This window comes from Capsicum annuum, chromosome 11 (genome assembly GCF_002878395.1).
Source record: "Capsicum annuum cultivar UCD-10X-F1 chromosome 11, UCD10Xv1.1, whole genome shotgun sequence".
Lineage (NCBI taxonomy): Eukaryota > Viridiplantae > Streptophyta > Magnoliopsida > Solanales > Solanaceae > Capsicum > Capsicum annuum.
In genome coordinates, this window is record NC_061121.1 from 21,222,921 (window position 1) to 21,237,007 (window position 14,087).

The 14,087-nt window shown below is 34.8% G+C and overlaps 1 long non-coding RNA gene across 1 annotated transcript; it reads left to right on the forward strand.

The window, feature by feature from the left end:
• Position 1: 1 nt before the first annotated feature.
• Positions 2–2,959, forward strand: LOC107870913. The gene is made up of 2 exons (XR_007047265.1): positions 2–655; positions 2,489–2,959. It is a non-coding gene; the product is annotated as an uncharacterized LOC107870913 (long non-coding RNA).
• The last annotated feature ends 11,128 nt before the right edge of the window (positions 2,960–14,087 follow it).

Here is a 14,087-nt window from a genome sequence, read left to right on the forward strand (position 1 = left end):
GTTTCCTTCTCCTTTAATCAGAAACAACAGCCGATCCCCAAGGTACAACAGCCAAATCTTCAACATACAACCAAACGACAACATCGACCAACTTCAAACCGACTTCAACAGTCCGACCCGCCAACGACTCTATCAACAACAACTGATCGAACCTCATCAACGCCGACCCGAATTCAGTTCGAACCAACCCAGCTTCAGCAACAGTCGTGACCCAAACCTGTATCCCGCGATTCCAGCAATAAGGAATCGTACGGCCTCAACAGCTCAGCGTGAATCCGTTGCAAAATAGTACGATTTCGTACAAATTCACCTCATATTTCTATCCTCTTTTTAAAATTCGAATTTTCCTTGACAAAATCCCAAGATTATCTCCCTCAATTCTTTCCATCCCATATCAGTTGAGGCACAAGAAGGGTCCCCTAATCTCCTCTATAAAAAGTTCTCTTTGGAGCTAAAATACCTAAAAATCTCGGAAGGTGGAAAAAACCATTTTGAGAAAAAAAAAAAAACCAGTATATTTTTGTTTGAGTATAGCATTTTCTTCTTTCCGAAAAAGGTTGGGGGCTGCTCGTAGCTTTCGGAGTCGAGGAAGAATCCTCCGGTGGTGATAGAGTCCGGTGTTAGCTCGTTGCCCCATTTTGCTGCTCCGAAAAAGGTAAACACCCTTTGCCATTTTTACTTCTGTCATCGTTTCTTCATCCCCTTCTTTATAATGTAATTATAATGTTGTTTGTTTGCTGGGAGTAGCTGTAGATGGCTATGATGGCCTTAGGATTAGTTTGTGATTGGTTGTTGCGTTATTTCGTGGAATCAGTGTTCACGTCATAATTTTTGTGCGATTATGTTGAATATACGATTCTCTTAATTGATTTTGTTGGTCATCTGTTGGTTTATGGTATGAATCAGTATATATATAGATTGTTAAAATTCCGTCTTACGTTTTTAGTTCGCTATTTTGATTTAGTGTTTCTTGTTGTGATAGGCTAACTATAGTCTTAATTATTTGATCTGTGATTTTAGCTTCATTTTGCTTCCCTCGGCTTTGCAATCCGTTGTCTAAACCTTGATATCATCAGTTAATTATCCACCCATTATTTCGTCTTGGGTACTACTTATGATTCGAATGCTGGTTTCGTCGTTAAAGTTTTATGTATTGATTTTGATTAATGGTTTCGTACTGATGGTATCTCATTATAGCTGGTTCGGTAGCTAAAGTTTTATACTTTGTGTTGTCCATAAGTTGCTGATGACTTTGGCATTTCTTACTTCTGCTATTTTTTGCTAATGAAATAATTTCATATGTTATTACTCATTGGTGATAAAATAAATAAGGACTTGCCACTTTAATTTGTTGCAGTCCAACGTCCTTTCTTTGAAGAATGTGTGAAAAAGCTTGTTGTGAAATGATGGTATAAATAATGATATGGGTTTTATATTTAATTTGCTATTTCTTCTCTGTGTGCATGTTTTTCTTTTTATACATAAAATTCAACAGTTGAAAGAGGAAATAAATAAGTTTTTTCACTTTGTGCCAATTTGTGATTTTACTCACTTTTACAGTTCAAACCATTATGATAATTTAAGAGTTTAAATTGTGTGATAAAAAAGATTTGGTAAGTTTTTCTATATAGTAAGTATAATGTACCTAAGAAAAATGTTCTTCCTGTGCGTTTAGATTGTGTTTTATTCCACTGTGTGAAACTGGTATGGTTGGGTTCAAAACAGTAATATGTTTGATTACTCATGTTAAAATTATGCCTTGATGAATTTTGCACGAAGTTTGCACGGGATTTGTTCTATGTTAAGAGTAATTATTTTGGTCTGTTCTGTCTATGCGTATTTGGGTAACAGGCTCAAGTTATTTTAGCTTTGAGTTTTGATATTATGATTAGGAATAAAATGTTGTTTTGCTTCTGTGTGCTCTTTTTTTTTTGGTGTGAATTCTACGAGAATTTTGATGAAAGCCTTTCATTTGCTTCTCTTCGATGGAAGTTTGATTTTCCCAGAATTTATCCTAATTTTGGGCCTAATTCTTCTTCTGATGATCATTATTTTTCAAAGTGTAAGTCTTTATGTATTAGGGAACATATTATAGCTGTTGTTAACATGATTTCAACATGTCACAATTAGTGTTCATATCGATAAGAACTTGAGTGCTTTACAAGGAAGTGCTTTCTTTCTTGGTTTTGTCAAACTTTGCTTGCTCCTCTCCATTTCAAATTTCCTACCAGCTTGAAGTTTTGTTGCTTAAAAGGATAGTCGTGACGAATCTATGCTAATTTCAGCTTCTCAATAGAACATTGTTTGTGATCAAGTCATATGTTCTAAAACATTATTGAATTTGCAAACTAGCCTAAATAGTGAGATAAAAGTAAGTTTAACATTTGTTTACATGTTTTAACATTTGTTTACATGTGATATGAATATTATATGGTCTGGAATGAGTCTAATTCTTATCTTTTCCTTTGCATGTGAAACTGTTTTGGAGACCACAATGGACTCCCTCCCATGGCATTTTCGAACGAGCCAATAAGGCTCGTTGCCTCAAAGTTCAAGGCAAATATCGACCTTATGGCATACCGAAACCGAGGAGTCAAAAGAAGAAGAAAAATGGGATAAAGTTCCATCGTTGAAGCGACAAAGCGGCTTAAAAGTCTCATTCCCTTATTATTTTATTTCTTATTGTATTTATTTATTTATTCATTTGTTTAAGTTATTCTTGTATTTGTATTTGGGCCTGGAAGCCAAAGTTGTACTTAATACAGGTGGAACGAACTCGAGCCAAGGGCTCGAAAACTAAATTAGGACAGGTGAAATCGATCAAAGACCCAATTAGACTAGGACAGGTTACGTTGATTTGGGCTCAATGGCCTAAATGTTTTACTCTTTTCTCTCTTTCCCCTTTCATGTGTTTATTTGCTCAGTCATTTTGTTTAGATTTAGTTAAAATTTCTACTAAGTCGCCTAAATTTATTTTACACAAATTCTTTCTAAAATATCAATCACTTTTCAACAAATCAATCTTTTTTGAAGTTAGTCAAAAGATGTTTTCAAACAGTCTGGATAACCGCAAGTTAGTGGACGTTTTAGGTGCCTAACACCTTCCTAAAACGTTAATAAGAACCGCTTACTCAGAATCTTTGAATTTTAAATGATTTTTTTATTTTGGATCGTTTAAAGTATCTTATAAAGGTTTCTTAATTTCTTTTTAAAATTAAGTGGCGATTCTCTAAAAAGTCAAAATATTTTTGCAAAACACCATACTTGAGAGGTTGGATTGAGTGGAGAGTTGCAGGAATTCTTGTTCTTCTACTTTCGAAGCTTTACCTCAAATAATCAATCCTCCAAGACCACCACCGAATGATGTAGACATAATTCAAGCCACCAAATATCCTCAAACTCGAGACCTACGTAAGTCAATCCCACCTCCATTCGATCAAGTCTAACAAAAAGGACTTGGAAGCTAAATCCCTAGCGTCCAAACTCCATAACTGAAGCTCTACTTTACCAAATTAATCCTCTCAATTGAAAATTCACTTTACCAAAGTCGACATGTCTATGTATAGGAGAATGTCTGAAAGAAACATGACGGATATGGAGTATACGACGATGCTTGTATGATGATAGGAGACTTATTTCGGATGATATTGAAGACAAGGCTCAAGATGGAGAGGAAGCCAAGGTTCAAAATAAAGATATTGGCGAGACTTGTGTTAATGTGCTCACGGGTTCCTCATGATTTTCTGAGCTATTTTTGTGCTATTTCATGATTTTGCGGACTGTTTTGAGTGGTGTCTTTTGAAGTGGTCGATTGAACGAGGTGAGGATGTGAATTTGTGGGCAAATTTCTCTTAAGATGGAGAAGATAAAATGGGAGTAATTAGATATGGACTTATGGGAGTACATGTAGGGTCCGAGATTTGGTGTGTGCAATTGAAGTGCAAAAAGGGACCTAAATGCACTAAAAATCAGCCAACATACTACACTTGATGGGCGCCTAAGTCTCTAAGGGGTCTTTTGGTCTTTTTGCCTTTTATTTATAATAGGATATAAATACAATAATATAGGGTTTCTTTGATTAGTTTAGATGATATTTGTAAGTCTTGTAAGACTTGAAAGACCATAGTTACGGCTTGGAAAAGCCATCAACCGAAACTAGGGCAAGATCAAGTGTGGATTCATTAGTGATTGTAGTTTGCTTGGAAATGTCGACGCTTGAGAGGTGGAATCCGATCTTGTGTCATGTAAGAGATAGGTGAACCGTTGTGTATAGTGTTAAAGGTCCAAGACTGGAATAGGCTCTTGGGTTTTAAATATTACATCTTTGTGTAGTCTATCTATCTCTCCCTTTATTTCTTTTATTGTAATCTTATTAGTGTTTGTAACTTGTACTCATTCCTCTTATTTCTAGTGAAACCGTCACTTGTTATTGTTCTTTATCTCGCTTTTGTTCCACCTTGTTATCGATCTTGTTAGCTTGTTGGTTGGGTTGTTTAAGTGTTAAACACCACAATACATTCAGTTCTTGTTGTTGTTTGTTGAATCTGAGAGGGGTTATCCAAAGGGTCCACGATTTTCTTGACTAGTAGACTGTCTTGGGTGTATGTTTTAGTGTGTTCTTGGTCCATCTCATATCATTTGGTATCAGAGTATGGCTTGATCTTGTTCCTACAAGATCAATATTGGGCTTGCTTGTTAGAAAATTCAAAAAAAAGGTGTTCTTGAAGATCTTGTTCTTGGCCGAGAAGTTGAGAAAGTTGTTGTTGTTGTTGTCTTGGCCGAGTTGTTGGTGTCTATATCTTGGTGTATTTTCTTTGTTTAGTTGCTTCCATAGTGTTGGTTTTCTTGTTCACTAGCACTTTGAGTTTAGATTTAAAATTGAGCTTGAATTATTGAAAGTTGTTGTTGTAAACATTATTGTGGCCGTGTGTTGATGTTGTTGTTATAACTTGGCCGAGTGTTGAACTTGTAGTTGAACGTTGGTGTTGGTGTTGTAGATCTTGAAATGAGTGTTGTTGTTGATCTTGAAGTTCTTCACAACCTTCATCTCTTGTTTAAAATCGAAATACAACACCAAGAGACTAGGCCATTTGTTGGAGGTTTTGTAGTTGACCTTGTTGTTGTGGAATTGGTGTTGTTCTTGGAGATTGTTGTTGGATGTTCTTGTTGTGGTTGTTTTGTTCTTGAAGTTCTTCACCGTATTCATCACCTTGTTAATATTAAAGTGAACTTTAGATCTTCAAAAGATGAAAGACAAGGTGTAGTACTTGTTAAGTCTTGAAAGACCCCAACCACCAAAGGACTTTACATCACATCTCCACCACTTTTCCATAAAACAAGGGTCCATGTTTTAAGAAGAAGTACAAGTCTAGTCAAAGACTTTTGAGCCTTGAAATTTGAATTTCAAAGACTAGTTTGTATTTTCTTCCATTGAACAATCTCCACCAAAGTCCAAATTGTAGAATTGATCTAGACTTCTAAATTTGGTAAGTAAAATTGTTGAGAATTGAGGCCAATCGCGTACTATCACGTCACTAGTTACTGTTCACCGATAAATTTTAAGCTCAAATTTTGAACTTTAGTTTCATTTTGTGTCTTTAGTTTCGTTTGTTGATTCCGAATCTGACTTACAAGCTAGTACTAGATTGTGAGTAAGTTTTGAAGCCATTGTTAATGTTAACTTTCCTTTGTGTGTCTTAATTTTTTTGAGTCATCGTAATACGTCCTTGTGCTTTTCCTTACTCTTTAGAGTCATTATTAATGTTGGATTCACCTCTCAATACCCCTCGAAATACAAGCAAGCTTACAACACTTGTGAGAGTGAGAGTGAGGGATCCGAGAGACACGAAATAAAAAGAGAGAGTGAGGATATTTTGTACAACTAACGTGTTTTCTGTTTTGTAGGTAACTCCTTGGCCATAATGGACACCATTTTGGCCAGCCTTAATGCTATTGCCCGAGAAATAGCTAAGGCGAATGCGGGTCTTGACAAATTGGGCTCGGATATGTCTACTATACTTAAGAGGTTGGATCGAGTGGAGAGTCGAAGGAATTCTCGGGATTCTACTTCCGAAGCTTTACCTCAAACAATCAATCCTCCAAGACCACCACCAAATGACATAGACATAAGATAAGCCACCAAGTGTCCTCCAACCCAAGACCTACATACGTCAATCCCTCTTCCATTCGATCAAGTCCAACAAAAAGGACTTGGGAGCCAAGCTCCACAATCGAAACTCCACTTTACCAAATCAATCCTCTCAAGCGAAACTCCATTTTACCAAAGTCGACATGTCCATATAGAGGATAGTGGCAGAAAGAAACATGACAGATATAGAGTCTACAATGATGCTTGTATGATGATAGGAGACTTGTTTCAGATGAGATTAAAGACAAGTCTCAAGATGGAGAGGAAGCTGAGGTTTAAAATAAAAATGTTGGCCGAGACTTGTGTTAATGTGCTCTAGGGTTCTTCATGATTTTCTGAGCTGTTTTTATGCCATCTCATGATTTTGTGGACTGTTTTGAGTGGTTTCTTTTGAAGTGACCGATTGAATGAGGTGAGGCTGTGAATTTGTGGGCAAATTCCTCTCAAGTTGTAGAAAATGATATGGGAATAATCACGGATATGGACTTATGGGAGTGCATGTTGGGTCCGAGACTTGGTGTGTGCAATTGAGGTACAAAAGGGGACCTAAATGCACAAAAAATCAGCCAACATACTTCACTTGATGAGCGCCTAAGTCTCTAAGTGGCCTTTTAGTCTTTTTGCCTTTTATTTGTAATAGGATATAAATAGAACAATGTAGAGTTTCTTTGATTAGTTTGGATGATATTTGTTAGTCTTATAAGACTTGAAACACCATAGTTAGGGCTTGGAAAACCCACCAACCAAAACTAGGGCAATATCAAGTGTGGATTCACTAGTGATTGTAGTTTGCTTGGAAACGTTGACGCTTGAGAGGTGTTATCCGATATTGTGTCATATAAGAGATAGGTGAACCATTGTGCGTAGTGTTAAAGGTCAAAGAGTGGAATAGGCTCTTGGATTTTTATGATTACATATTCGTGTAGTTTATCTATCTATCCCTTTTTTTCTTTTATTGTAATCTTATTAGTATTTGTAACTTGTAATCGTTCCTCTTGTTTCTAGTAAAATCGTAACTTGCTGTTCATCTCGTTGTTGTTCCATCTTGTTAGCTTGTTGGTTGGCTATTTTAGGTGTTAAACACCACAATACCTTGAGTTCTTGTTGTTGTTTGTTGAATCCGAGAGGGGTCATCCAAAGGGTCCACGGTTTCCTTGACTAGTGGACTGTTTTGGATGTATGTTTTAGTGCGTTCTTGGTCTGTCTCGTATCACCTTGGGCTGAGACATAACATAAAATGAGTTGGCAACGTATAGAGAATATAGTTTATCAGAACTATGCATAAAGTGAGACATGAGTTTATGGATCATGAGCAACATAACATAAAACTTGAATACTTGAAAGCTTGGATTGTTGAGAGACGTTATTGCTTCTAGTTCAAGGGTCAAAGTCTGGACATCAGCTGCACAGAGAACTCGGACCTTAGGCATAGACACAATTTAAATACATAAGACATTTGTAGAATGTCCTATTGAACTGAAGTAGGAGGGATTTGCTAGGATAAGAATAGATTTATCATGACTCTTCCATGAATCTTACCGCCAAGAGAAAATTCAAAATTTTCTTTAATTCATAATCTCCTCGTTAGCTCAATGGTCACCATCCTAGACTTGCAGACATATCCTCTCATCAAATCTACAAGTACAACTCTCAGCACAATGGGGGTATCACCATACACATAAACGCCAAAATCCCCCATGATAACTATAATATGAGGACACTAAGTTGTTTCTAAGATATCCCTTTTAAGGATACTAATCTTAATTTTTGCTAGTCTCATAGTCACCACCCTACAACTCACACTCTCATTAATATACATATCCATACCTCTTAACACATAACAATCCATTCTTCACTTCTTAGTATACTAGCATTATCCTCTAATCACATAACCTCACAAATTAACAAAATTTCTAAAATCTTGCTAAATGCTCACATCATCTATCTATATTTTCCTCAATTCGGTTCTAAAGAACACCATATAACAACTCCCTAGACTCCTTTATACAAGAAATTCAAAAACATGAATTAGGTCTATATATCAATGACACTTATACCCTTAAAACCTCATCTAACAACATGTTACCTGGGATTCAACTTATTCTTATAAATCTAACGCTTTTGTCCACCTAATGACTTAGCTGCAATTCATCGTCTCCATACTAGTCCTCATGTATATATCACAATTATCCATTCACATATTTCATAAGTTGTTAACCTTGGCTCTTCCATAACCTTGGCTCTTCCACACATCAAATCAAGCCCACTAATTACTCCCATAATTCTCGCATCACTATCCTCGAGCTAACATTCTTATCACCACAATCACATCTAAAGTTCAAGCTTAACATGTATTACCAATCATGAATTGCCAATAGAACATCCCTCATTCTATACTATTCATTAAAATATATGACAAATTAATCATCCCAAATTCTTTATTCTACTTAACTACGACCTAAAAGCACATATTCTTTACAACATTACTACTACGCCTTAAAATTGACTACACATCTTCCCACCTTCTAGACTAGCTTACAACTACTAGATAAAAATTAAAGAGGCTCTCAGAGTAGTAAAACCACATAATTAGGATAGTCGATCTTAATCTCACATAACCCATTTTGGTCCATTAGAATATTCTCCTTCCTCACAATACTTCTACTTACCCATTCCTACCTGTAACTACCTTTAAAATTCTGTAAACATCATTGAGTCTCCCTTTCTAAGATTTTTCACCATCTCAAATAAATTCTAAATCATTTAAATTCTAAATCATTGTAACTAAATATTTCCTCTACTAACTACCAAAAAAATCAATAAGTCTTTCTACAACCATAGCCAATAATCATCAAAACATATCACCTCAACGCTTACTTCATGTTACACGAATATAACTATCTTTTTAAGTCAAAAACTATTCACACTCTGACTTTTAAACTTATGACCTTATATCACTAACTTTGGGATCATCTTAATATTCATGGGTCATAATACCTCAATTTATACTATCTCTTGAATGTAAATACTATTCCAACTTTCAGATACATATCTTTTTTCCTTAAGCAAGACATCTGCAATGAAGTTTGTGAAAGGAACTGATTACACATATTACCTCTGGCTGAAACGCATGATTTATGAAGATAGAGGTTTACACTTGAATCAATACACTTGATGCACTAATGGACTCCTTTTAAGTCCTTGTGTTGTTTCATAACTTTTTGATGACTCAATCGGAAAGGACCACATCGTTACCAATTTAAGCCTTTGCACGTGTATCGCCTTGATAATGAGATATATCTCACAAAACTAGAGCAAGAAAGAATTTGGATAACTTATATATGGAAAACGTTTATTGCACGATATAGAGTATGAAAGAATGACAAGCATTTCTTAAATGCCTCGTACCCTCCCCCTTATAAGTGTGATGCGTTACACACTTATAAAAGGGACTCTACTTGATACGGCTTTGTGGATACCCAGCAATCCTGAACCGTGCTCAGATACCAAGTTTGTCACAATCCGAACTCGGGCCTGGCCGTAACGAGCATATTAAGCCCACCAAGGGTCGGAGATAGCTCCCTTAACCTTACCTCAAGAGCATAATAAAAGTAAACAACGAAAGTCAATCAGGGATATATAAAACTAAAAGAAACTTTAAAGAGTCAAAGCAACATCAATGACATCCCAATTCTGTCCACCAAAGTCTCTAAATTCAAGAACCAACTAAGTCGGGACATGCCCCAGACTATGACAAAATAAATTCATAAACATTGAATGATGAAGGAAACCTAATGAAATGACTGGTCGTTCTGAAGGATGGAGGCTCACCACTTTACAACTGATCAACAGGAGTACCAAATCTCCTAACGCTGCACAAGAGCAATAAAAAATCCTCGAAACCTACATAATGAAATGATGTAGCATCCGAAGACGGTCAGTAGGGAAAATACTGCATATAGCTTAAGGAAAAGGGATAAAATAATGCATTTAGTCTTAAACTACATGCACAATATTTAAACATATATAAGATATCGGAATAGGACAATGGTCATGAGACATGATATTTTAAAGCACTAGCCTGAATTATGTAGCTCCAACCGACATTCTAAGGCACCCACTGGCTATATGGTCCCCCCCTTTCCCCGCCAGAAGGGCCCCAATCCATGTTAATCGCATGTACCGAGGAATGGCTAAAGACACTAAGGCGATAGCCGTTCAAATTATTATGAGTGCATTAGATATATGGTCATATAGACCCCCAACGTCAGCAAACGTGGTTTTCAGTGTTGGTCCCTCAAGACTACACCTCCCATTGAGCTACACAGTTTTCTTTAAGCCTAAATTAAAATAATTTTCACATAACCAACCATTTACATAGAGTCTTATATTAACGCATTTTCCAACTTGACATGGTCATATCAATATGCTTGCAAGTTATTCCATTTATGTCAAATCAATCCAATAAATCAAATTGACTCCGATTATCGATTTAAAAATCCAAATCATGGCCTCCAAAGGCATCCAAACCTTTTTTATTTGTTTATCTTTTAATACATTGCAATGTTTCAAAAGATAAGTTGAATTATGTAAAAATCCATATTCAAAATCAAGATTATAATGTGGATTGAGGTTAATGCCATTACCAAGTCAAAATTCATCAATTTGGTGAAACTCATGTCACCCATATCAACCATTGGAGCAATACATCAATTCAGTATAAAAAATCATTCATTAAAGCATGAGCAACCCATTAAAATCAAGAAAAAAGTAATTCAAGTTTTAACAACCAAAAATCCTTAACCCAAGTTCAAACCTATCATTTAAAATACATAAATATTGAATAATTGATGCCACGATGTAAAATACAAAATTATGGCACCTTGAATCTGAGCCTTAGAAGTTGAACCTTGACAAGAAATCCTAGTTTTATTTCTCTTGAGAGAGGAGAGGAGAAAGAGCGATGAGAAACTAATATCTAATGAGTAAATAGTATTGTAAGAGTGATTTAAGTCGTGGGGGTAGGGTTTGGGGTGAGGAAAAGACAAGAATACCTCCAAAGAAACTAAAAAAAAATTGCAGGAATTTCTCAGTTGACAATTAAGTTAACAACCCGTCAATTTGTTGACAACTCGTCAATGTAGTCGTCAATCTCTAGCTGAATTTGGCCATTTACTGGTTAAGGTTGACGATTCGAGTTGCAACTCGTCAACTTAGTCGTCACCTAGTTGACAGCTCGTCAACTTAGTCGTCACTTTCTGCCAGACAGACAACTCGAAGTAAAATGAGCATAATTTTCTACTCTGATATCAGATTAAGGTGAAATTAGATGTGTTGGAAAGAAGACTCACAGATCCATTTGGTATGTAGTAGGCCCCCTAACTCCTTATATTATGCGATTAATGGTTGTTGAAAGTTGACCCAAGTTGAAATATCCACTAAAACTTAATCGGTAAAAAAGTTCTCAACTCATCTTTTAGTTAGGAGATATTTATGATCTCAATTCATCTTCTAAGATGTTCCCACACTATAGAATTGATCATCACACTTATATTGACATAGAATCATTGAGTTTGGGTCTGTACACATAAGAACAACAGTTTGAATTCTAGCTCAAAAATGTGGAGTGTTATAGCGATCAACCTTATTATTTTTTATTTTGATTGGTTCGCGCTTCACATTAACTTTTGTGTTTGAAACGGTGATACTGAAAAAGGAAACTTCTTAAAAACTTACTCAATATACTGTATCGATTTCGACAGGAAATAGTTATTTAATTTATTTGTTCAATTTATAAAATTAAGAAAAAAATTATATTTTTTTATTCTTAACTACATAAAATTATAATAATTAAATTTAAAATTTCTAAACATCATTAATAAGATTAATTTAATAAAATATACCTCTAATTAAAGTTTTCTTAAAAAATTTATTAAGTCAACAGAAATCAGATAAAATAAAATGGAGAGAGTAGAAAAGTAAAATTTCTAATTAAAGAACCTTATTATTAAGAGGGTAGGCATACTTTCAACTGTATATCCTCATATTTCTGATTTCTCCAATATTGTATTGTAGTTGAGAAGCTTTTGTTGGGTAACGCCGATATTCTACCTATGGTGAGGCCCAGGTGGTGGGATGGATGGCCTAGATTGAAATCACAATCAACCATGGTCCTTGCTTGATGATCTTGGTTAGGCCCAGGTGGTGGGATGGATGGCCTAGATTGAAATCACAATCAACCATGGTCCTTGCTTGATGATCTTGGTTAAGAATTAATAAAGTTATGTTTGCGCTGTCAGTTATTCCTAACAGCTTCTCAATGAGGTCAACATGCGTCGAACCAAAGGTTATCCATTAAGATACATGTAGATGTTGTAATTTGTATACAAAATGCTTTATTAAAGGAACAATTAGCAGAAAATAAAAATGGATAATCTAAGTGCAGATTTTATAATACCTAACCAACAATCTGAAAAACATTATTTCACTTTCGATCAATACAAATTTCCAACTTTGGGAGATGGTGTAACAAACCCAAATTCCTCGCTATATTAATAAGAACTGAAATACGATTATTGCTTTAGAATCATAAATGCAACACCCAAAATACTTCATTCGTTGAACACGGGCAATCTTAATCTTCCACATATATAAAACGTTGCTCGCATTCAACACGTATGTCACTTTAATGGTCACAAGCTCGAGGGGTAACTTATGTATTTTGCCTAAATAAAAAATATTATTATGGAGTATTTATAACTGTTGCACACTAAAAATTATTCTCAATCAAAGGTCTTAAAATTCAAATCTTGAGAATTAAAAAAAAAAATCTGATAAAAAACTCTTAATCACTGAATTTCGACTACGGAATTATATATCCAAGCAAAATTTGGAAGGAAAAAAAATGAAAGAAAAAGAACATTGTTGTAAAATTTGTCCTCTCTTTTATGATATCTATACATCCACACAAAATCTTATCTCTTTAGTTTCGATTTGTTTTTTTCTTTTGGTAAGCTGATGACACTGTTAATATGATCTACCACCAAGTACGTACAAATCCTTTTGTGATAAGTACAATTTTAATGTTGATAGTGATGAGGACAAGATAATCATGTAAGTCACTATGTTTGTGTCCCAGCAATTATTCAAATATTACACTGTTTTAGACATTTACCAACTTCAAGACATGATTAAAAGTAGTATAAATAACATAAATACCAACTCTTTTGTAGGTAATTATGCTCTTTTCTACTTTTTTAATTATTTTACTCTCTCTCCCTATTAATATACATAATATAGCCGACATATACATAGCATTTGGTGTATATGTTGGGATTTTTATAATATGTTTAGGGAGTTGGAATTTTTTATAATATTGAAAACATAAGTTGTATATTTGTATAATTTTTAGGTAATTATTCATGTTTTAGGCATCATCTAATATATGTATCTATGATCAGAAACAATTCTTATCCACTACTCTTTTATCTTTTTTGGTCTTCACTCCCTAATTTTATATATCTACGTACTTGTACTCATCAAAAGGAAATTAAAAAGGAAAAAAAAAAGTTGATATAAAACACTCTGCTGGATCGTTGTTAGAGTGATCAATCGTACCTACACACGTGTCAGAGGCAGATTCAAAATTTTAATATAATGGATTCAATTTTTATGCTGTTATCAACAAACTCATTGCACATCCAAAATTATGACTTCAAAATGTAGTATTTATTGAAATTTTAATGATCTTTCATATATATGTCTAAATCACATATTTAAAGTTATATATTCAGTTGAACCCATAGGTCGTTAGCTACATTTGCCTCTGACGCATACTATAGGCAGAAGTAGGAGCAACACAAGTTCTGGTGGATGTCTACTTGCTCTGTTATATTCTTAGACGGGATCAAAAGTTAAATATCAATTATGAGGGAAAAAT